Genomic DNA, 25,205 nt, shown 5'->3' on the forward strand with positions numbered 1-25,205 from the left:
ATACATATTCAATTATAGATATAGAGAGAGATTAGAAACGGATAGTGTAGTAGGAGATAGTGTAGAAAAAGAGGCTGAATAACTTGGATTACGTGGAATAGCATTCATGCTCCAGAGGGGAATTCAGCCAGAAAAACGGGAAGAAAGAAAGAATGACATGGGGGAATCAGTCTTTCCGGAAACTGATCCGATTTTTTTATTTTTGGGTTTGCTTATATACCTTTTGTTACACATAGGGATGAATACAGAGTCACGTGGGGGTCAGCAGTCCTGACCTTCATCAAAATCAGGTCCTTCACATAAATGTATAAAAAAGGTCTTAGGAATATTACATCATCTTCTGGCCATGAGTGAGACCTGCTGACATTTTATGATCCTTTCTTTCTGATAACCAAAAAACTTATTTTTTCCAAGGGTGTTTTTTTCTTAAACCAGGCACCACCCTCCAAATAAAGTTACATTCCTATAGGGTGAGGGTGTAGTGAGTTACAATCAAGAAAGGAATCTATTTAACCCAAGGTTAACATGATTAGTCTTAAAGGTTAATACTTATTTCTCCTATATGCTTAAAGGTTAATACTTATTTCTTCCTATATGCTAGTTATATTCATTATAAGGGTAGGGAACATGGAGATTTAGCAACAAACATCAGCCCAACAAATGAAAATCCTTTCACCAATGTTCCCCTTAAGATCTATTTAGTCTTAAGATAGTGATAAAGTTACATTCTTACATAGCAAGGACACAGTGATTTATAACAAAGCACAGTGATCTATTACAAAAGAGAAAATCCATTAACTCAAAAAGTCTAGCATTGCTAACATCAAAAACTACTGTATTTCCTTTTCTATATTCCAAATACATTGATTAATATATTCCCAGGTGCCTAAGGATATGGAGGCCTGGCGGCAATCATTGACTCAACAAGAAGAAAAAGCCCTGTGCTAATTAAGACTCTCAAAATACTCCAAAACTCTCTGTGCTGTTTATGGTTAAGAGGTAGTAAACAATCATGTGAGTAGTGGCAGGAGTATGGATAATCCTGTCACACAAGCTAGTCTGTCAGCAGAGAGGTTTGACCTGAGACATCCTTGTCCCACCCAGAGCAGGGAATTAGCAGCAATTATTGACACAACAAAAGAAAAGCCCTTCACCAATATAATTCCTAACCAACCCACTATACTAATAATTTCTAACTCCCCAAAAGAATTTGCCTTTAGTAAGTCTAAAACATCTCGTGCCTCTCAGGTTGGGAGGCTGTAAACAATCACATGTGGCCGGACGAACCTATACAGGTGGGCTAGATAACCTTCAGAGGAGTCCATAAGCTGAAACACTCTTGTCACGCCCAGGAATTTTTATTGACTTGGAGCTGCAAGTTAACTCCTTCTCCGAGAGGAATGGTTATGGGGGAGAGCCCCCCGTAAAGTCAGAGGTGTAGGTGAGAGCATAAAACAGACTCTGGTTTGGGGGTTAGATGCTCGGGAAAAGGGGTTTTCCTGAGGCTTGATCACGCCTTTGTGTATGCCAAGCCTCCTTCCTCATGACCTTTGCCATGGGCCGAGTTCCTCACGCTGGCCCCCGGCAGTTCTGTTCTGTGCCTTCAACTACGGTAAAATGATTTCCTACTGCCTGGTCTGGAGGCAGAGATTTGTACCACTTTTGCCCTTTTAAAAAAAAAAAAATTATTTTTTTAATCAGTTCTTCCCACAAGGCAGTTGACTGAGGCTTAGAGAATCTGGTCTCTCACAGACTAAGATGTGCTTTGCATGAGGACATGTCTATCCTTGTTCCTGACGTTAATGCTATTGTGGGCTCCGGGGGCCACACTGATGACACAGAGCTTGAGGAATGAGTCATTTCCATAGGGTGTTTGTTTTTTTTTTTTTTAATGCATCAAAAAGCAAGGAAGTATTGTCGGGCTGCTGACGAAACCAGGAACGTGTACAGAAGATATGGATAAGAGTGTCCTCATTATGTTCTGTATTCACACAGACGGGGACGTTTGGGGGTGAATATCATGAATTCTCTGGCCCTGGCTGAAAAGAGCAGTTTGAATAAGGAAGGGAATCCTCGAAGCAAAGACAGAAAATCAACCCCGCTGCAGTCCTGTGGAGTTGTCAAGAATGAGTCACCCAGCTCACTACGGATGGAGTCTCTCCGAAGGGATTAAAGAAGCGAGAAAGACACTCAGACGGTGTCCTGTTATTCTCCTTCCTCCCTGGCAAATGGCTTCCCCAAATACCAGATAGAGAAATCTCTGAAACAGAGGCAAGATTGAACTCTGTTGTTGCCAAAGGGAATGTTGTACCTGGTTAGACGCGTGTGTCTGGAGACTGAAAAACATAGGCCAAAAAAAAAAAAGGAATAGGGTGAGAAATTGCAGATGCTTGGATGAAAAGTGTACCGTCTTTGATGGAGTCAGCAAGCTGTCTCTGGATCTCAAAGCCACACACTTCCTGAATCTTCAAGAATATGTCAACCGAGAGGCTGATACTCTACGTGTGTCTTTTGTTGTTGGTGTCCAGTCGCTGAGTTCTATCTGATTCTCTGCGACTGCACGGAGCGCTGCACGCCAGGCTTCCCCTGTCCTTCCCCATCTCCCGGAGTTTGCTCAAGCTCATGTCCATCGAGTCGATCGTGCCACACAACCATCGCATCCTCTATCACCCCCTTCTCCTTCTGCCCTCTCTTTCCCAGCGAGATCCCTGTTTCAGTAGAGTTTTTGTAACTTTGCTAGGGAATCCGTGTCCAGGTCGTCTGCCACTCATAAAAGCTCTCGTTATAAAACATTCCTAGAATTTTACCTGGAGGTTGGCAGGGGCTAAGGGAAGGAACAGATAGGTATCTTTAAATAAACATGTCTATTTCCTCTTATGAGCGAAACCAAATATGAGCCCCATGAATGTCTCTGTAGGGCTTCCTTCATGGTTCAGATAGAAAAGAATGTGCCTGAAATGCAGGAAACCTAGGTTCAGTCCCTGGCTCAGAAAAATCCCCTGGAGGAGGGAATGGCAACCCACTCCAGTATTCTTCCCTGGGGAATGCCATGGACAGAGGAGCCTGGTGGGCTACTGTCCACGAGGTCACAAAGAGTCGGACACGACTGAGCGACTAACACTATATTGTGCTGTAATCTCTCTTTGGCTTGAAAGTGAAGTCACTCAGTCGTGTCCAACTCTGCGACCCCATGGACTCTAGCCTATCAGGCTCCTCTGTCCATGGGATTTTCCAGGCAAGAGTGCTGGAGTGCATTGCCATTTCCTTCTCCAGGGGATCTTCCTGATCCAGGAGTCAAACCCGGGTCTCCCGCATTGCAGGCAGATACTTTTACCATCTGAGCCACAGTCAACAAATCAGTCACACATTTCAGGCTAAATGCAGAACCCAAGCTTCTCAGGTAACTGAATCTTTGTTCTTAGCAGCACTGAATTCTGCAGGGCTTTCTGATGAATTGCATTCTGAGTCATTCTTTAAAAAAAATAATTGCTATACAACACTGCAATCCCACTGCTGGGCATACACACCAAGGAAACCAGAATTGAAAGAGACATGTGTACCCCAGTGTTCATCACAGCACTGTTTATAATAGCCAGGACATCGCAGCAACCCAGATGTCCATCAGCAGACAAATGGATAAGGAAGCTGTGGTACATATACACAATGGAGTATTACTCAGCCATCAAAAAGAATACATCTGCATCAGTTCTAATGAAGTGGATGAAACTGGAGCCTATTATGCACAGTGAAGTAAGTCAGAAAGAAAAACACCAATATAGTATATTAACGCATATATATGGAATTTAGAAAGATGGTAAAGATGACCCTATATGCAAGACAGCAAAAGAGACACAGATGTAAAGAACAGTCTTTTGGACTCTGGGAGAAGGCAAGGGTGGGATGATCTGAGAGAATAGCATTGAAACATGTATATTATCATATGTGAAACAGATCGCCAGTCCAGGTTCCATGCATGAGACAGGGAGCTCAGGGCTGGTGCACTGGGATGACCCTGAGGGATGGGATGGGGAGGGTGGTGGGAGGGGGGTTCAGGATGGGGGACACATGTACACCCATGGCTGATTCATGTTAGTGTATGGCAACAACCACCACAATATTGTAAAGTAATTAGCCTCCAATTAAAATAAATAAATTAATTAAAAGTGATTGCATTGATTGATTTATTTTCGGTTGTGCCGGGTCTTTGTTACCGAGGGGGCTTTCCTCTAGCTGGGGTGAGCGGGGGCTGCTCTTGCGGTGAGGTGTGCGGGCTTCTCCCCACAGCGATTTCTCTTGTTGCAGAGTATGGGCTCAGCAGTTTCGGCTCCCAGGCTCTGCAGCACAGGCTCCATGGTTTTGGCAGGTGGGCTCAGTGACTCTGAAGCTTGTGGCATCTTCCTGGACCAGGGATTGATCCGCTGTCTCCTGCATCGGCAGGCGGACCCTTTACCACTGAGCCCCCCAGGGAAACCCCCTGATTTACTCTTTTTGTTTTCATTCTATGTTATGTCTCCATCTAGCAGTTGACTCATGATGGCATCACACCAAACACAGGCACCACATGAATCAACAGGATTGTCTTTTCTTGAAGTTCTTTGTACCTCATCTCCCAGAGTCTCAAGTGTCTTGGGTTATCCAGAGTCTTTCTCGCGGATATATTTTAAGATTTGGATTATATTTAGGTTATATTTTGGGTTCCACTTATAAGTGATCATGTGGCATCTGTCTCTCTCTGAGACATCTCCACTCAATATGATAATCCCTAGGTCCAGCCATCTGTTGCAAATGGGATTACTTTGTTCTCTATAGTGGCTGAGAAGTAGTCAACTGTATATATATATATGTATATGTATGTGTATGTATGTATCACATCATCTTTAGGCATTCCTCTGTCAATGGATATTTAGGTTTCCTGCATGTCTTGGCTGTTGTGAATTGCACTACTATGAACATAGGAGAGTGAAAAAGCTGGCATAAAGCTCAGCATTCAAAAAACTAAGATCGTGGCATCTGGTCCCATCATGGCATGGCAAATAGATGGGGAAAATGGGGAAACAGAGTCAGATTTCATTTTCTTGGGCTCCAAAATCAATGTGGATGGTGACTGCAGCCACAGAATTAAGAGACACTTGCTCCTTGGAAGAATAGCTATGACAAACCCAGACATTGTATTAAAACACAGAGACATCACTTTCCTGTCCAAGGTCTGTCAAGGTGAAGGTACGGTTTTTCCAGTAGTCTGTATGGATGTGAGAGTTGGACCATAAAGAAGGCTGAGTGCGGAAGAAGTGATGCTTTTGAACTGTGGTGTTGGAGAAGAGTCTTCTTCTTTTTAAAAAAATAAATTTATTTACCTTAATTGGAGGCTAATTATTTTACAGTATTGTGGTGGTCTCTTGAGGGTTCCTTGGACAACAATGGGGTCAACCCAGTCCATCCTAAAGGAAATCAGTCCTGGATATTCATTGGAAGGACTGATACTGAAGCACCAATCCTTTGGCCACCTAATGCAAAGAGCTGACTCATTGGAAAAGACCCTGATGCTGGGAAAGATTGAAGGCGGGAGGAGCAGGGGACGCCAGAGGGGGAGAGGGCTGGATGGCATCACCGACTCGATGGACATGAGTTTGGGTGAACTCTGGGGGATGGTGAAGGACAGGGAGGCCTGGCGTGCTGCGGTCCATGGGGTCGCAGAGTGGGACAGGACTGAGCGACAGAACAAGGGAACATAGGGGTGCACGTATCTTTTTGAATCATAGATTTCTCTGGATATATGCCCAGGAGTGGAACTGCCAGATCCCATGGTAAGTCTGTGTTTCGTTTGTGGAGGAAACTCCACACTGCTTTCCACAGTGGCTGCGGCGATTTCCATTCCCACAAACAAGGGAGGAGACTTCTCTCTTCTCCACCGTCTCCAGCACTTACTGTTTGCAGACTTGTTAATGATGGCCATTCTGACTGGGGTGAGGTGGTATGTCGTTACAGTTTTGATCCGCATGCCTCATAAACAGCAATATTGGGCATCTTTTCATGTGCCTATTGGCCATCTGTGTGTCCTCTTTGGAGAAACGTCTGTTTAGATTTTCTGCCAACTTTTCTGTGGGGTTTTATTATTATTGTTGTTGTTGAGTTGTATGAGCTGTTTGTGTATTTTGTAAATTAAGCTGCTGTCAGTTGCCCCTGACTTCTAAACAAGCCTTGCCATTTTCCCATGCACTAAATCTTCCTCTTAATCGTAGACCTGATTGACACTGGGTTGAGCTGATGAGAATTCTTCATATATTTTTTTTTTCCTATGAGTGAGTACTGGCTTAATAAATGATCATTCATTTGGGCTTGCCTGGTGGCGCAGATGGTACAGAATCTGCCTGCGATGTGGGAGACCTGGGTTAGATCCCTGTGTGGGGAAGGTCCCCTGGAGAAGGGAATGGTTACCCACTTCAGTATTCCTGTCTGGAGAATTCCAAGGACAGAGGAGCCTGGCGGGCTACAGTCCATGGGGTCACAGAGAGTCGGACAGGACTGAGGGACTACACAACAAAAAAACAGTGTCTCTGGTAAAGATATCATAGGCTCCTTTTATTTCCTTCTTTGCCTTTTGGGATTTCTACAACACAGTTGAATATCATGGGCTTCTTATTTTGGAACATCACATGTGTACCACAGTGCTGAAACCCCAAAGCTGTGAGAAGCCTGCTGGGGAAAAATGTCCTGTCCCAAGTACGAGAGCGCTGGTGTTTTGTGATCAGTATGACGCTGGTGATTGTGGACCGGGTGTGAGTTTCTGTCCCCGCTCTCTCCATAATCGAGGGCAGGACCCTCACGTTCATCTAGGCATCACAGTCAGGGACTAAGGCTTCCTTTCCATGTGTCCTGGGGCAAAGCATGGCCCCTGCCTCCCCTGCAAGCTCCTGGTGTTCAGTCTGGAGGCTCAGAAGGTCAGATATAAACCAGTCCTGGAATGACACCAGCCCACCTCAGTGTACACGGGACATTTGGTGTGTTCAGAAGCCAGCGAGGAATTCCCTGATAGCTCAGTTGGTAAAGAATCTGCCTGCAATGCAGGAGACCCCGGTTTGATTCCTGGGTCAGAAAGATTCCCTGAAGAAGGGAAAGGCTACTCACTCCAGTATTCTTGGGCTTCTTTGGTGACTCAGCTGGTAAAGAATCTGCCTGCAATGAGGGAGACCTGAGTTTGATCCCTGGGTTGGGAAGATCTCCTGGAGAAGGGAAAGGCTACCCACTCCAATATTCTGGCCTGGAGAATTCCATGCACTGTATAGCCTATGGGGTCGCAAAGAGTTGGACACAACTGAGTGACTTTTACTTTTCTCTTCTTTGAACCCAGCGAATGCTGCTGTAGACCTGATTACTCCTGCACACTGATGACATGGTGTCCTCTGTCTCCCCGAGAAGTGCCTGTTGTCCTGTTTGTGCAGGACAATAGCCACGTGTACTGGGGACATGTGTCAGGAAACTGTTGCTATCATTGTTCATTCACCGAGTCATGTTAGATTCTTTGCGACCCCCATGAACTCCAGCACACCAGCCTCCTCTGTCCTTCACTGTCTGCTAGAGTTTGCTCAGAGTCATGACCACCTAGTCGATCTAACCATTGAAGGCAAAATAAAAAGAGGGTGGGAGAGGATGAGATGGTTAAATAGTATCAGGTAAATACCAGTTGTTCAATCTGGGGCTTAACTGTGTACCCAGAGGACTCTGTTCTTACACAGCTCGTGCTGACTGTACAGTATTTTTATTCCAAGAAAAGTTAGATGATGTTGATGAGACTTTAGCAAATGCATAATTGTTAGGCAGGCCCTCTTAGGGACCCTCTGTGATGTCTTCCAGCAGACTGAGTTGCCATCTGGCTTTCATTTGACGTGGTCACCCGGGACACCAAAGGTAACAACCCACCTGGCAGTGAATCGGGTAATGGGGTACCATTAGCTATCAGGTAGCCTCTCTGGACTTGAAGCAAAAGAAAGATGAACTTGAAAGGTGTGGAGACAATGGTGGGGGTGGGGGTGGGGGTGGATTTGGAAGAATGACCTTGCCCTTGACTTATTTCTGTCGGCTCCAGAAAATAAAGACACCCATTTTATAACTTCAATCTCTCTTTGGAAAGCTACCAGGAAAATCAGACTTCTCATGCTGCCTGAGAGAGACTTTTTTCAAAAGCTTTGCAAATAGTGGAATTCCTTTCTTTCACACACACACACACACACACACACACACACACATATACACACACACCCCTAAAACAGAGGTGTATTTATATTTTAATGTTATACTTTTCACTTCTATTTGGTTCAGTCTAGGGAATTTATTTTTAAAAAGCATCTTAAAACCCATGGAATTCTCCAGCCCAGAATACCGGAGTGGGTAGCTGTTCCTTTCTCCAGGGGACCTTCCTAACCCAGGGATGGAACTCAGGTCTCCAGCACTGCAGGCAGATTCTTTACCAGCTGAGCCACCAGGGAAGCCCAAGAATCCTGGAGTGGGTAGCCATTCCCTTCTCCAGGGGATCTTCCTGACCCAGGGATCAAACCCAGGTCTCCTGCATTGCAGGCAGATTCTTTACCAGCTGAGCTGCCAGGGAAGCTGTAAATATTTACTTATTCGGCTGTGCCGGGTCGTCTTTGCTGTGTGAGGGCTGTCCTGTATTGTGTTGTGTGGCCTTCTCATTCCAGTGGCTTCTCTTGTTGCAAAGCACAGACTCTAGGGTGCGAGGGCTTCGGTAGCTGAGGCATGCGAGTTCAATAGTTGCAGCGCACAGGCTTCGTTGCCCCGAGACACGTGGGATCTTAGTTACTCAGCCAGAGATTGAACGCACGTCCCCTGCGCTGCAAGGCAGATTTGTAACTGCTGAACCATCAGGGAAGTCCTCTTAAACTCTTTAGCTGCTGTAATTCAGTTTTAATCCTCTTTTCATGAAACCGTTTCTGTACTGCACACATTTTCTCAACTCCGGCGGTACCACATGCTTGCACAGTTTTTTCCAATGTCCTTTACTGTCCCCTCCTCTGTCCGAGTTCTTATGGTGGACTCCCTTAGGGCTTCAACTTTATCCTTGTCTGGGTGTTCAAACAGAACATTTATCGTGATAGCATAACATTTATCGTCATAGTGAAAGTGTTAGTTGCTCAGTCCTGTCCGACTCTTTGCGACCACGTGGACTGTAGCCCGCCAGGCTCCTCTGTCCATGGGATGCTCCAGGCAAGAATACTGGAGCGGGTTGTCCTTTTACTCCTCCAGAGATCTTCGCTACCCAGGAATTGAAACCTGAGTCTCCTATATCGTAGGCAGATTCCTTACTGTCTGAGCCTCTCATTTTCCCTTTCTCTGTGCTGTCTCCACAGGCAGTGTTATATATATAGCATTTACGTCATGAAAACACCCAAATTCTTGGCTCTCACCTGTTTCCTACATCCTGTATCCAGCCACTTATTTGATCTCAACCCTCAGAATGCCTTCAGGACAACCCAATAGGAAGACGTCAGAAACAAAGCTACGGGACTCCGTCACTCACAAACACTCATGCGCTCCTTTCCCTGGCATCTGTGTGTCAGGTGGGAACCCAGACTCACGCACTGGATTCCTTTCCTTCTCTGTTGCCACACCCATCCGTAGACTCCATTCATAAGCCCTGTCCACTTACTTTTAGATTCTTCCTGGGTTTCTGCATCCCGTCCAGTGGCATTTTTCTCCAGGCCAGTGCCGTTTCCATCTTTGTCGTTAGGAGAGCTCCCTGGGGGTCTCTCATCACCCCTCTTATACAATCCAGTGTCCTTTTACCAGAAATTACAGTTGGAGTGAGAAGTTACCCCTCTTGCTGCAAACCCTCCCGTACTTGAGTCACACTTCCGTGCAAGGGAAATTCTCATCCCAAAAGCCCTTCCGGGACCTGCCTGAACTCACCTCTGCAAGCTAATCCCTCTACCATGATATTTTCGCCCCACTCGTTGCTCCAGGATGCTACACTGATTCCCATCCATAGACCCCATCACTAGGGGCTTCCTCTGCCTAGAATCCTCTTCCCCAGTGTGTCCACCTGTCTGACTCCTTCATTTGTTTGTATCCACTCCCCAAAAGCCAGCCCAGTGAAGAGGAACTAAAGAGCCTCTCGAAGAGTGTGAAACAGGAGACAGAAACAGCTGGCTGAAAACTCAATATTCAAAAAACTAAGGTCATGGCATCCGGTCCCATCACTTCATGGCAAATAGAAATGGGGGAGAAGAAAAGCTACCCTCGGGACTACAGGAGTTCATATACATAAGTTTATCAGAACGGTATTCACACAGGCACTCAATACATTTGTTTGTACTCAGAACCTTCACTAAATGGCTAATATTAAGTATCATATTATCAAGGATAGGAACTAACTTTTTTCTTGGAGTCTGGTTGATTGATAACATTATATTAAGGTGGTCTTAAAGGCGTGTAACAGTGACTCAGCATTTTTATAGGTTATACGCCACTTAAAGTTATAAAGTATTAGTTATACGCCCTGTGTTGTATATTACATCCTTGTATCTTATTTTTGTTGCGCCTAGCAGTTTGAACTTACTTCTTTCAAATCACACCTAATAATTGAGCAATAATTCTGCCATGAAGATCACATATCTAATTTCCAAATCATGCTCACTGCCTCCAAACTCAAGCAGGTCACATAGCCAGGGCCTTAACTTTATTCTCAGATGTCTGTAGCTTTTCAGAATTGTTTTTTTCAAGTTTTAAAAAATTTTACTTGGAGTGGAGTTGCTTTACAGTGTTGTATTAATTTCTGTTATACAGCAAAGTGAACCAGCTGTATGTATGCATAAATCCTCTCTCTCCTTTTTTTTTTTTTTTTTTTTAGTATTTCTCTCCCATTTGGATGACAAAAGGGCACTGCATAGAGTTCCCTGTACTATACACGAGGTTCTCACTAATTATCTATTTTATACGTAAAAGTGTGTGTGTGTCAGTCCCAAACTCCTGATTCATCCTGCTCTCCTTCCCTTTCTGCCTTCATGCCCATTCCCTTTGATCTCTCTGTCTGTGTCTCTATTACTGCTTTATCAATAAGATTGTCTATACAAATTTTTTTTCCGATTTTCACATATATGCCTTAACATACGATATTTGTTTTTCTCTTTCTGACTTAGCTTCACTCTGTACGACGGTCTCCAGGTCCATCCATGTCTCTCCAAATGACCCAATTTCACTCCTTTTTTATGGCTGAGTAGTATTCCATTGTATCCACATACCACACCTGCTTTCTCCGCTCCTCTCTTCAGGGGCATTTCAGTTGTTTCCATGTCTTGGCTGTTGTAAATAGTGCTGCTATGAGCACTGGGGTACATGTGTCTTTTTGAATTATGGTTTTCTCTGAGTATGTGTCCAGAAGTGGGATTGCTTGGTCACCGAAAACACTCCAGAATGGCACTCATAACAGGCTTTCCTGCACATGTCTCCTGGTGAACACACACTGAGAAAACATATTGTATATTTACCCAGATGCAGAAGTGCTGAGTCAGAGAGTAAACATGTCTTCAGGTTGTAGAAAGCTCCCAATAGTTTCCCAAAGTTTATTCCAAATTACATGTTTATATATATTTTTTAGGTTCCGTCAGGTGGTTTTCACATTACCAATGTTGAGAAATAATTCCTCCAGAATATAGTCCAGAGGACAAAATGTACTCCTATTAGCTCAGAAGCTTATTATAATTAGGAAGAAATGTATCAGCGTAAAAATGATAAAGGAATTACAAATTACATATGCCTCTGCATTTGTATTGCGTGTATCATTATTTAGAATATCTCATTATTTTAATTGCAACCAATTACTCCAGTTGGAACAGTCACAGCAAGCAGTGTTATATATTTTAGGAATAAATTAAATATATCATCTCATAGCTCATCCTAACATCCTGCTTTTCCGTTTGTTAAGTCATCAAAGGTTCTATTAATGCTCATAGGAATTTTGAATCCACATAAATATATCATTAGGCTGAAGGTGAACATCGTTAAGAGAGATTTACCAGAAGGTTGGAATGTCACAGCGATAGCTACTGCACATGTCTACTTTCAGTGTATCACATCCAGTGATGATATTGCTGCAACGCTCATATTGATTGCACCATCTGTAAAGTTTAAAGATAACCACACGAGAAGGTGATATTCTATAGTTGTTTTAGTGGGTTTTGATTGTATGTGGATCCATTATCACCTTCATTTGCCTTCAACATTGATTCCTTAGGTAAAAAAATTATTTTCCATTTTCTTCACGTAGACAAATACTTTTATTCAGTTAAGAGAAACGAATATTTTGAAAGCAGTTGTGAATAATAGTATTGTGTGTTTTGAGACAGAATTTCAAAACCTGTGGTATAAAATAACCACTGACTCTCAGACCACTTTTCCTCTATCTCCAAAAACAGAAATCCTTAGAGGTAACCTTCTATGATTAGGAGCTAGAATGATCAATTCTATTACTGTGTTATATTCGAATACATCCTCCCAGTTTGCCAACACAAGATACTTGACCTGAGTTGCACACAACGTGTTGTGTGGTTAACTCGCTGTCCAGTTAATGTGTAAGTTTGCTGATTATCTTTAGTTTGGCACTTCACATTCAGTGTTTAATCAGACTCTAACTACATCAACTGTCCACCTTTAGCTAAATTCATTCTCTTCCTCTGTTTCCCAACTACCTTTTCTTTTTTCCTTACTCTTCCATCTGCATTGTTTTCTGTGCATCTTTAAATTGGGGTACATTATTTACACAGATTAAGAAATAAGTCTTACAAAAGTAAAGATACGTTTTTCACAGGCTTCATGTTTAAAGAACTAGCCATTTTAGCTTCATTTTCTGGAATTTGTGCCTTTCTTTTCCAATATGGATTGAGACGTGGATAGAAACTAAGTCCACTCAGAACATATAAGCCCAGTGTTGGTCTAAACCTCTTCACAGATGGTTGGTATCCTAACCCCAAACCCTTTGTCTTAGTTCACTTGGGCTGTTATGAAAGAATACTGTAGACTACGTGGCTGATAAACAACAGACATTTATTTTTCAGGTATCTGGAGGCTGGGAGGTCCAAAATTAGATTGTCAGCAGACCCGGAGTCTGATGAGAACCTGCTTCCAAGTTCATAATCTTCTCACTGTGTGAGAAGATTATTCTGTTTATTAAGGGCACTCCTTAAACAAGGCACTCAATAACAAGGTCTGTTTATTAAGGGCACTCATCCCATTCATAAGGGCCCCACCCTCATGAACTCACCACCTCCCAAAGGCCCCATATCCTAATCCCTGTACATAGCAGGTTAGGATTCCAACATTTGGGTTTGACTGGCGGCAGGAATGCAGACATTGTCTATGGAACACATTTTAATAACAGAAAACATTATTATCAAGGAAGCAGAATGCCATGACCACACTCACCTCTCCATAATGTTGTCATTTCTTGTTGCTGTTTGGTCACTGAGTCATGTTCAAGTCTCTGCGATCCCATGGAATGCAGCACGCCACTCTCCTCTGTCCATGGGATTTCCCAGGCAAGAAAACTGGAGTGGGTTGCCATTTCATTATCCAACAGACATTCCAACCCAGGGATTGAGTCCTCATCTCCTGCATTGGCAGATGGATTCTTTACCACTGAAACACCTGGGAAGCCCTGTTCATTGCTTAGATGAATACAAACCGTGATATTTTATATTAGTTTTGGAATATAATAGCTATTCCTAAAAATAGATGTGCATTCTAGTGCAGCATAGTTTTTGTATGATAAAAAAGTCCCATTTTTATATAACCAAACCTGAAGCCTGATAACACTGTATTTTATATTTGTCTCTCCGCTTTGGTGGGAGGGAAGTGCAAAGAAACAACAGCTTAGGAGCTGGGCAGGTGTGGTTAAGAAGCGAGCTCTGACTGTGAGCCTTTAAGTCAACCCATTTGTTTCCCTAAGCTGCCTTTCCATCCTCTGTGGGACAGGGAGAAAAAGACTTCAGTTCAGTTCAGTCGCTCAGTCCTGTCTGACTCTTTGTGACCCTGTGGACTGCAGCACGCCGGGTATCCCTGTCCATCACCAGCTCCTGGAGTTCATCCAAACCCATGTCCATTGAGTTGGTGATGCCATCCAACCATCTCATCCTCTGTCGTCCCCTTCTCCTCCCGCCTTCAGTCTTTCCCAGCACCAAGGTCTTTTCAAATGAGTCAGCTCTTTGCATCAGGTGGCCAAAGGATTGGAGTTTCAGTTTCAGCCTCAGTCCTTCCAGTGAGTATTCAGGACTGATTTCCTTTAGGATGGACTGGTTGGATCTCCTTGCAGTCCAAGGGACTCTCAAGAGTCTTCTCCAACATCACAGTTCAAAAGCATCAACTCTTTGGCACTCAACTTTCTTCACAGTCCAACTCTCACATCCATACATGACCACAGGAAAAACCATAGCCTTGACTAGACAGACCTTTGTTGGCAAAGTAATGTCTCTGCTTTTGAATATGCTATCTAGGTTGGTCGTAACTTTCCTTCCAAGGAGTAAGCGTCTTTTAATTTCTTGGCTGCAGTCACCATCTGCAGTGATTTTGGAGCCCCCCAAAAATAAAGGCTGCCACTGTTTCCACTATTTACCCATCTCTTTGCTGTGAAGTGATGGGACCAGATGTCATGATCTTCGTTTTCTGAATGTTGAGCTTTAAGCCAACTTTTTCACTGTCCTCTTTCACTCTCATCTTAGTTCTTCTTCATTTTCTGTCATACTGTAATGCGAACTACCTTTCAAAGTAGCAGTAGTGATTGACAACCTTCCTGGGCCACGGGATGGGGGCGGGGGGGATTCCGCCGAAGCCCCGCCCCCTCTGGCCGTCACCAAGCAACTGCTGAGCTCCTATTCCTGGATGTGGAGCCAGGGTCAGGAAGGGCTGTGTGGCTGAAGTTCAGACTGGGCAGGTGGGTGGGCGATGAGAGATGATGCTCAAAGATGCTGAAAGCCCGGCAGGGTCTAGTTTCTGGAGAGCCCACGGGTCATATTCAGTTAAAGCCAGTCTTCCCCCTAGAGCAGCAGTCCCCAGCCTTTTTGACTCCAGGGGCCACTTTCATGGAAGGCCGTTTTCCCACGGACCAGGAGTAGGGTGGGATGGTTTCCGGATGACTGGAGCACACCGCATTTGTTGCTCACTTTATGTTATTATTATGACATCAGCCCCACCGCAGACCAGCAGACACTAGATCCTTTAAGTTGGGAATCCCTGCCCCGAAGTGCGAGACCTTTGAACAAGGTCATCTCTTGGTCTAGATGTCTTTGCTCACATCTTTATTCACTCCTTCCTATTTTTCTGCCTTGTCACACGTCTCATGCCTGTTTCCTATCTTAATGAATCATCATCTTCCCCAAGAGGGGACCCCCTTTCATTTTTCTGTGACGCACTTCCATCTCACCCTTCTCAAATTCCTGGTTCATCACAGACAGACATGGCGTTCTCCACACTTGGCTTGTGCCTGTAAGCTGACATTGGGGCCTCTGAGCAAATCCACATGGATTTCCACTCAGACGCTCATTACGCAATATCTTTATAAGAATCTCTTTGTCCCATGCTCTTGGCAACCCAGACAGGAACAGCTTCACCCCTTCTGACCAGCCTCTTGCCCATGCCTCCATCACTCTCACTGGATAATCACTGCTCCCCTCTTCCAAGACCCCCCATCCTATCAGCCTTGGACTTCCCTCTAACAAACTCGCTCCCCTACTTGAAGACTCAAGTGTCATTGCTCATAGGAAGAAGCCGCGACAAATGTTGACCAGATGATACATGAATGTGAAGAATCTTAAGGGACCCAGGGCTCTCCTTCCCACGCCTCGATGGGCTGTGCGTACAACTTAGTTTTTTGTTGTTCTCAGCTACTATTTACAACTTTGTCTGTTATTGTTTCTGCCACTGCTTCTTAGAATTTGCTTCCTCTTTCTTCCATTTCCTTTTTTCATGACTTTTCTAGTTCTCCCTAGAGACGTATTTAATCATAGATATTGTAGCACTTAATTAATTTCTATTGACTGTGGTCTCAGAACACCCGGCACATCAACGCAGGGTCTACTGGTTTCCATCGATGGCTTCCTTGGCAAATATTGAGTTATTTACCTGCAGAGCAGGAAATATACACAGCCTCATTAATCTCCACTCTGCCTGACCCAGGGCTCTTCTCTTCCCAGAGCTCACCATGAGACTTATTGAGCCTCCGGTCTCATATATTATTTACAGGGTACCATTGATTTATACAACTTTTCCTAGGTCAGAAGTCTGGTGATTCACTGGCCCCGTATTCAGTCTGACTGCAGGAAGAGGTACCGTTTGCGAGAAGACTGTTTCCCCGTGCCTGAAGCTGCAGTACTGGGTTTCATATGGTTGGGCCAAACACAAATGCTATGTAGGTATAATAACCTAAAGCAAGTGTGGACAGTTTGGCGAATCCATTCTCTAGGTATAGGGGAAGAACTGAAAAGAAACTATAACTAACTATTAAAGAGTGAAATGGCTTAGAAGGCTTAGAAAAAGAATGAGAAATGGAAACTCTCCTGGTGGTCCGGTGGCTAAGACTCTGCAGTCCCAATGCAGGGGGCCTGGGGTTCGATCCCTGGTCAGGGAACTAAATCCCATACCCTTCAATTAACTATCCTCATGCCACAATTCATGAATCAAGAAAGAGATAGATCTAGATACACAGAGATAGAAACAAATGATTTCATCACTGGTGCCGACATGAAGACATTTGAAGGCGTTATAGATATTTCTAGCGCTTTTGACAGTGGAGTTAAGGAAACAGGATAAATCCTCAAGTATGTCCCATTTTTTGTATTAGAAAATGCCTATTCCTTAATGGGACATCCATTTGTTGCTGCTGTTCAGTTGCTAAGTCGTATCTGACTCTTTGTGGCCCCATGGACTGCAGCACGCCAGGCTTCCCTATCCTTCACTGGCTCCCGGAGCTTGCTCAAACTCACGTCCATTGAGTTGGTCATGCCATCCAACCATCACATCCTCTGTTGCCCTCTTCTCCTCCTGACTTCAGTCTTTCCCAGCATCAAGGTCTTGTCCAGTGAGTTGGCTCTTCTCATCAGAGACCCAAAATATTTGAGCTTCTGCTTCAGCTCAGTCCCTCCAATGAATATTCAGGATTTGATTTCCTTTAGGATTGACTGGTTTGATATCCTTGCAGTCCAAGGGACACTCAAGAATCTTCTCCAACATCATAGTTTGAAAGTATCAATTCTTTGGTCTTAAAATACAGTAGCTCATCTATCTTCCTGAAGTTATATGAATATTAGAATCTTGGATCATTTTGTATTTTTTTATGTCTGTATGCTTAAAAATAAAATTTAAATAGTGCAGTTTAAAAATATGTCAAAATCTTAACACATGTGGGTTAAAAAAGGGTTAGTGGCAGTCTGGGAATCCCTTTTCTTCTTTTTACTGGTTCAAAGTCAGAAAGAAAGGTGATCAGGGTAGTTCTCCCTGTGACCTTCTCAAGGTCAGACCTCTTGGCAAACACTAGCTCCTCGTGGGAGGGTCCCTATCCATTGACTTTTAGCAGAATGTAACTGCTAAAAGTCACTGTAAACTGTAATGTAACCGTTTATGGGTTTGGGGACATGGCTCCCCAGAAGATGTTACTTAAGAGATGTAAATTTTGTTGTTATTATTTAGTAGCTAAGTCGTGTAGGACTCTTTATGACCCCATGGACTGTAGCCCCCCAGGCTCCTCTGTCCATGGTATTTTGCAGTTAAGAATCCTGGAGCTGGTTGCCAGTTCCTTCTCCAGGGATCCTCCCAACCCAAAGATCCAACCCGCATCTCCTGCATTGGCAGGCAGATTATTTATCACTCAGCCACCAGGGAAGCCAGAGGTGTAAGTATCTCAGTGTAAGTGGAGATGGCTGATGAACATAGCTGCTCCCTTCTGTATCGAGATTGTTTCCACAGACATGGCTTTAGAGCCCTCATGTGTCTGGGTCAGAGTGTCAAATGAAACAAGAAAGGACTCTAGAGGACTTAACGATCTGAGACCTGCTTTGCCTGTGTGAAATTATTAGTGACATTTGATAGTAGGTAAGATTTCGGAATGAATTCTCATTTGATAATTCAATGCATCTTATCTTTATGCTGATATTATTTTAGCTGATATTATTTTAGTTTTGTTCATAAATACAAACATGTCCAATTTAAATATTTGATATAATGTTCACTTGCATGCTAAATTGCTTTAGTTGTGTCTGACTCTTTGCGACCCCATGGACTGTAGCCTGCCAGGCTCCTCCGTCCATGGGATTGTCCAGGCAAGAATGCTGTGGGTTACCATTTCATCCTCCAGGGGATCTTCCTGACTCAGGGATCAAACCTGAGTCTCTTACGCCTTCTGTACTGGCAGGTGAGTTTTTACCACTAGCGCCACAGGGGTCATTCTGAACTGTCCAATTCATTTGGAGAGTGACACAGTAAAATGTCAGCTGGTAGCTCTTGTTGGTGCTGCAAAAGACTCTTGAGAGTCCCTTGGAGAGCAAGGAGATCCAAGCAGTCCATCCTCAAGATCAGGCCTGTTCATTGGAAGGACTGATGCTGAAGCTGAAACTCCAGTACTTTGGCCACCTGATGCGAAGAGCTAACTCAATGGAAAAGACCCTGATGCTGGGAAAGATTGAAGGCAGGAGGAGAAGGGGATGACAGAGAATGAGATGGTTGGATGGCAGCACCGACTCAATGGACATGAGTTTGAGCAAACTCTTGGAGATAGTGAAGGACAGGGAAGCCTGGTGTGCTGCAGTCCATGAGGCTGCAAAGAATGAGACACAACTGAGCAACTGAACAACAGCAACCAGTGGACTTTACAATAAGATAACTCAGTAGAGACCATGAACTTTCCCTGGGGTACTGGCATGCACAGAATCTCAAGCTCTTCCCCTGTGGGCTGGTCAGTTTCTTGAGAAAAGAATACTGGCTGTCAGCAGTAGGGGCAATGGAAGCTGGGAGGAAAGAATTGGACAACTCGGCATGTTGAATGAACGACTCAGTCCAATTCACAATTTCAAGGTCAAGAAATGCCATGTTGACAATAAGAATAACCAATAATCATATAGGAACTTTGCAACAGAAACGCTTGAGATTACAAGTCAATACAGCAACACCTTCCAAAACTACATGAGGGGACTGCCCTGGTGGCCTGGTGGCTAAGACTCCTCCTTCCCAATGCAGGGGTCCCGAGTTCCATCCTTGGTCAAGGAGCTAGATCCCACATGCTGTAACTAACAGGTCACACGGCATGACTAAGACCCAGCACAGGTTAAGAGATAATTTTAAATAATTAAAAAAGAAAAAAAAAGAAAACCTATGGGCAAATTAGGCCTCACATATAGTGCAATACTGAGCATAATTATTAGTCAGTTATGAATGTGAAATGCTAATATTTGTAGATACTGAAAACCTCAAACATGTACCTCTTTTCTGAAGAAAGTCCTGAAGATTTGTGCCCAACCAAAAGAGAAACAATGGAGGGTAAAGATAGAGGAATGCCAAGATGACAGAGAAGTGAAAGGGATTCTAAGAGTTCCTGTGAAGAAAAATATTGGAGTGGAAGGTATATAGCATGTCTAGGGGGGGCCCAGCCCAGTGGTTCAGGATGACACGGGGATTCACACGTTGCTGAGAACACAGGTTGGATTCTATGCAAGAGGCTGTTGTCCAGCCAATAACAGCCTTCATCATAAGGGCTTTCCCGGGGGGCTCAGTGGTATAAAGAATCCGCCTGCCATGCAGGAGATGTGGGTTTGATTCCTGGGTCAGGAAGATGAAGCCCATTCCAGTATTCTTGCCTGAGAAATCCCACGGACAGAGGAGCCTGGCGGGCTACAGTCCGTGGGGTTGCAAAAGACTCAGACATGACTTTGCATCTAAACAGCAGCAGCCTTCATTATCTTTGTATTCCCAAGCTCAGCGGAGCACAGTATCAGGCTCTTAGCAGAAGCCCAGTTAGCGAATACAGAGTAAGTCAGTATCCGGTAAGTAGGTTAGTGGCCAAATGACCAGGCTCCACATAATGATTGTAAGGAGAGAGGGGTCGTGATTCTTCTTGTACCTGTAATTCTATCCAGGCAGTGTCCAGAAAGAAAACATTAAGAAAGGAAAAAAAAAAATGCTACAAAGACACAAACAAACCATTCATCAAAGACTGTTTTTACAAACACAGAAATAAATTAGCTCCTTAATCGATTCCCAAAAGATGCAATTTGCTGCTAAAACATAATGCCTTTGTAATGAGATGGTGGTCACAGTCGAAGTAATTGTGTCCATCCACAGAATAAAATTGTTTCTGTAATGAAATCAAACAAAACGCCGCAAGAGGCGCGTGCTCCCCGAGACTGAACTTCCTGGAATACCTTTCCTGAGACATCACTCGTGCTTTGCCGCTGCTCTGCCTCCGCCGTATAATTATTCATTCCAGAGATGGAATATCATTGATAGAAATAGTTTCTGAATGTTACGGGGAAATTACGTGCAAAGTTCTTCCAGTTGGTATGAGTTATTGTGACATGTGTCTGATATTTTTTTAATGGGTGGAAGGGAGCGTTGAGTGGAGATGAAAGTGCACTTGTTTACATGGAGTTCCATGCTTGTCTTAGCAGTGGGAGCTGAACTGTTAAACGCTCTGTCTGTCCTCTCTTTCATTCACGTCTTAAACGCACTGGCCAGGAAAACTGAGTCTCCACTTATTTTTATATATTCACATGCTTGTGTTTAGTTGCTCAGCTGTGTCCGACTCTGCTGCCCGGGGCCAGCGTGAGGAATCCGCCTGTGACAAGGTCATGCCTGACAAAACGCGAGGACGTGATCAGGCTTCAGGGGTTCCCCCTGGAATTTCCCGAGCATCCACCCCCCAAGACCAGAGTCCGCCTGCTTTACTGTGTTATGCTTTTCACCTACTCTTCTGTCATTCACAGGGGGCTGTCCCCCCACCACCTTTTTCTGGAAAAATTAGAGCTTTTAGATAATAACTCTCCTGGGCATAATAGGAGTGTTTCAATCTAAAAACCCCTCTGATGGCTTTCTAGCCTGCCTGCAGGACTCGTATAGCTGCGCGTGTGATTGTTTGAGGCCTCCCTACGCGAGAGGCACAGGAAGCTTAAAACATCCTAGGAATGTAGGGGCTTCTGAGGAGTCAAGATCATTAGAATAGGACTGATTAAGCATTTCATTGTTGAGCCAATACTTGCTGCCAAATTTTCATATCTTTTATTTGTTGATATAGTTGGTATATAGAAAAAACAAGTAGCAACGTTAGATCTTTGAGTTAAGTACCTTCTTTGTTAACACACTGCCCCTTTGTTCTATAGGGATGTAACTTTAGTGCTTTAAGGAGATGCAGATTAAAGAAAAACACTTCAGGGGAAATGAGATTAACATTCATTAAGGAAGAGAGCCGAAAAGTGTTAGCAAGCCTCTTGGCCAAAAGATAATGTAAATCACCTGAGACCTTTTGTATACAAAAAGATATACAGAAAGGGTCAAGACTGCTGCCCCTGCATGGCTCTGTATCTTCCATTAGGTAAAATTTAGGGTATATAGTAGTTTTGATGTTAGCAACACTAGACTTTTGAGCTAATTAGTTTTCTTTTGTTATATATCACTGCACTCCTCTTGTGTCCTTGCTACGTAAGAATGTAACTTTATTTAGTGCTTTCTGAGAGTGGCACCAGACTTTGGGAAGATCAACACAAATAGGTGTTCTGGTTGACAAACCCGTATCAGAAAAGGGCTGTAAAATGTTAATTGGCCCTCTGGCCAGAAGATGATGTAAATCACCTAAGACTTGTGTATACAACTAGGTATGCAGAAAGAAAGCCTGGTTTTGATAAGAGTCAGGGCTGCTGATGCTGCATGATTTTATATTATCCATTGATATCTATGCACAAAAAAAGGTATAAAAGGCCTTTCTGGACAATCGGGGCCGGGCCAGTCATTGGAAGGACTAGTTTCCCCCGTGTCTCCTCTTTACTCTAATTTCAGGCTGAATTTCCATCTGGGGCATGGAGGCTCGCCATGTCTACTTACTTGTCCTGGCTTCTAAGATCCGTGAGAGAGAGAGCCCAAGGCGGGGCACTCTCCACTATTCAAACGGACGCCGGTGGCCTAACGTAGATGGTGCAAGCTCCTTGTCTGGAACTTTATTGGCTTTCCACGTAAACCAAGTTAATCAGCCTCTTTTCTCCACTTAATTTTCCTACTACACTATTTCTTCCTAATCTAATCTTATATTAATAAATAAATGTTTTTTCCCTCACCAATGCTGTCCCCACTTTGAATTCCCTGGATCCACCGGGGCTGGACCCTGGCACTCTGCGACCCCAGGGACTGTAGCCCGCCAGGCTCCTCTGTCCATGGGATTCGCCAGGCAAGAATCCTGCAGTGGGTTGCCATGCCCGCCTCTGGGGGATCTTCCCAACCCAGGGATCCAACTCGCGTCTCCTGCATCAGCAGGTGGGGCCGTTACCCCTGAGCCACCAGGGAAGCCCTGTACAAAGGGGACGGATATCTAACTGACCTTAGGGGATAGATAACTGACAGCACTTCTATGCAGAGTACATCAAGGCTGTATACTGTCACCCTGATTATTTAACTTCTATGCAGAGTACATCATGAGAAACGCTGGGCTGGAAGAAACACAGGCTGGAATCAAGATTGCCGGGAGAAATATCAATAACCTCAGATATGCAGATGACACCACCCTTATGGCAGAAAGTGAAGAGGAGCTAAAAAGCCTCTTGATGAAAGTGAAAGAGGAGAGTGAAAAAGTTGGCTTAAAGCTCAACATTCAGAAAATGAAGATCATGGCATCCGGTCCCATCACTTCATGGGAAATAGATGGGGAAAGAGTGGAAACAGTGTCAGACTTTATTTTGGGGGGCTCCAACATCACTGCAGATGGTGACTGCAGCCATGAAATTAAAAGACGCTTGCTCTTTGGAAGAAAAGTTATGACCAACCTAGATAGTACATTCAAAAGCAGAGACATTACTTTGCCGACTAAGGTCCGTCTAGTAAGGCTATGGTTTTTCCTGTGGTCATGTATGGATGTGAGAGTTGGACTGTGAAGAAGGCTGAGCGCCAAAGAATTGATGCTTTTGAACTGTGGTGTTGGGGAAGACTCTTGAGAGTCCCTTGGACTGCAAGGAGATCCAACCAGTCCGTTCTGAAGGAGATCAACCCTGGGATTTCTTTGGAAGGAATGATGCTAAAGCTGAAGCTCCAGTACTTTGGCCACCTCATGCGAAGAGCTGACTCATTGGAAAAGACTCTGATGCTGGGAGGGACTGGGGCAGGAGAAGGGGACGACAGAGGATGAGATGGCTGGATGGCATCATGGACTCGATGGACGCGAGTCTGAGTGAACTCTGGGAGTTGGTGATGGACAGGGAGGCCTGGTGTGCTGCGATTCATGGGGTCACAAAGAGTCGGACACGACTGAGCGACTGAATTGAACTGAACTGAACTACCCGACCTCAGGGGAACTAATGCACAGGTAACTAACTGCACGTACCACTGGGCATCCAGGAAAAGGCAGTGAACCATTAGTTTGAGAACCTTCACTCCAACAGATTTCATCTTTTAAAAAAATTTTTTTTTACTGGAGTATATAGCTACTTTACAATGCTGTGCTAGTTTCTGCCATCCAGCAAAGTGAGTCAGCTACACGTGTACATATCATTCCTCCCTTTTTCGGATTTCCTTCCCGGTTAGGTCACCTCAGAGCCCTGAGTAAAGTTCTCTGTGCTATACAGCTGGTTCTGATGAGTTATCCGTTTCATCCATAGCATCAATATTGTATATGTGTCTGTGCCAGCCTCCTAGTTCATCCCACTCTTCTTCCCTTTCTCCCTTGGTGCCCATACCTTTGATCTCTTCTCTGTGTCTCTATGCTCGGCATGGAAGATCATCTGTACTTTTTTTTGCCATGCGTGTGTGTGTGTGTTAAGGTTTCATTGACTGCAGACTGAGTTTCGTATTGCCAACAGCAGCACGGATGTCAGTGGGGACCTAGAAAAGACCCTTGTCACCGCAGAGATGTGAAGAAATCCTGCTTTAAGGGGAAAATGGAAGAGCTGAAAGATGAGAAAACGAACCTTATTTTTCCTGAGGTGTTTTAATGCCAGGAGGGAGTTTTGGGTGCAGTCCCTGAAAGAGAAGACAGAAATAGACATTCATGTTTTCCCTCCTTGGTGGTGGGTTATGCTGGGAGACACATAGCCTAGTTCCATTTAATTTTCTTTTAAACTTTTTCATTTTGTAATGAGGTACAGCCAATTAACAATGTTGTGATGATTTCAGGTGAACAGCACAGGGACTCAGCCATACATACACACTTATCCATTCTCCCCCCAAACTCCCCTCCCATCCACGCTGGCTCATAGCATTAAGCAGAGTTCCCTGAGCTGTCCAGCAGGTCCTTGTTGGTTCTCCATGTTACATACAACAGTGTGTCCCTGTCCATCCCAAACTCCCTAACTATCCCTTCCCCCATCCTTCCCCCTGGTGACCATAAGGTTATTACAGAGTATTGAGCAGAGCTCCCTGAGCTGTCCAGCAGGTCCTTGCTGGTTCTCCATGTTACATACAGCAGTGTGTCCATGTCCATCCCAGACTCCATAACTGTCCCTTCCCCCATCCTTCCCCGCTGGGGACCATAAGGTTATTACAGAGTATTGAGCAAAATTTCCTTCCCAATACTATCCCTTCCTCCCATCCTTACCCCTCACTACCATAATATCATTCTCTCAAGTCTGGGAGTGTCTGTTTTGTAAGTAAGTTCATATCATCATTTCTTTTTAGATTCCAAATGCAAAGCTTGTCATATGATATTTCTCTTTCTGTGTCTGACTTTCTTCACTCAGTAGGACAGTCCTATGTTGCTGCAGATGGCATTATTTCGTTCTTTGTAACAAGACACAGCCTCCTCCTGCCTAGAAGGGTTTAGTTCGCCATGGCTATGGATAATGGTTGAGAGAGGGGGATAGTTGTGGCGGGGGGCACAGAAGTCCACTCTAACCCTAACCCCTCTGGGGACTTCTTTGGGTGGTGTGTGGCTACAAGAAGGAAGGGTGGATGTGTAGGCTTGAAGACTGGTATTTCTAAGTGGGGAGATTGCAAGGTGAAGCTTGTGGAATCTCTGTACTGAGCAT

The 25,205-nt window shown here is 44.3% G+C and overlaps 1 protein-coding gene across 7 annotated transcripts in view; it reads right to left on the reverse strand.

Annotated features, from left to right (window-relative positions):
• Window positions 1-13,036: 13,036 nt before the first annotated feature.
• The window catches only part of LOC138431411 (patatin-like phospholipase domain-containing protein 4), a 120,781-nt gene continuing 108,612 nt past the window's right edge, over window positions 13,037-25,205 (reverse strand). For 4 of the 7 annotated variants that reach the window (XR_011253680.1, XR_011253684.2, XR_011253677.2 and 1 more), the window contains 3 exons: window positions 24,150-24,201; window positions 13,432-13,673; window positions 13,037-13,151 (listed from right to left, as the gene is read on the reverse strand). The gene's annotated coding sequence lies outside the window, so the exon portion shown is untranslated. Of the gene's footprint in view, window positions 13,152-13,431; window positions 13,674-15,959; window positions 16,123-24,149; window positions 24,202-25,205 lie in introns of those variants that run through there. The other 3 variants (XR_011253683.2, XR_011253678.2, XR_011253681.1) reach the window with 2 other exon arrangements.

This window comes from Ovis canadensis, chromosome Y (genome assembly GCF_042477335.2).
Source record: "Ovis canadensis isolate MfBH-ARS-UI-01 breed Bighorn chromosome Y, ARS-UI_OviCan_v2, whole genome shotgun sequence".
Taxonomy (NCBI): Eukaryota; Metazoa; Chordata; class Mammalia; order Artiodactyla; family Bovidae; genus Ovis; species Ovis canadensis.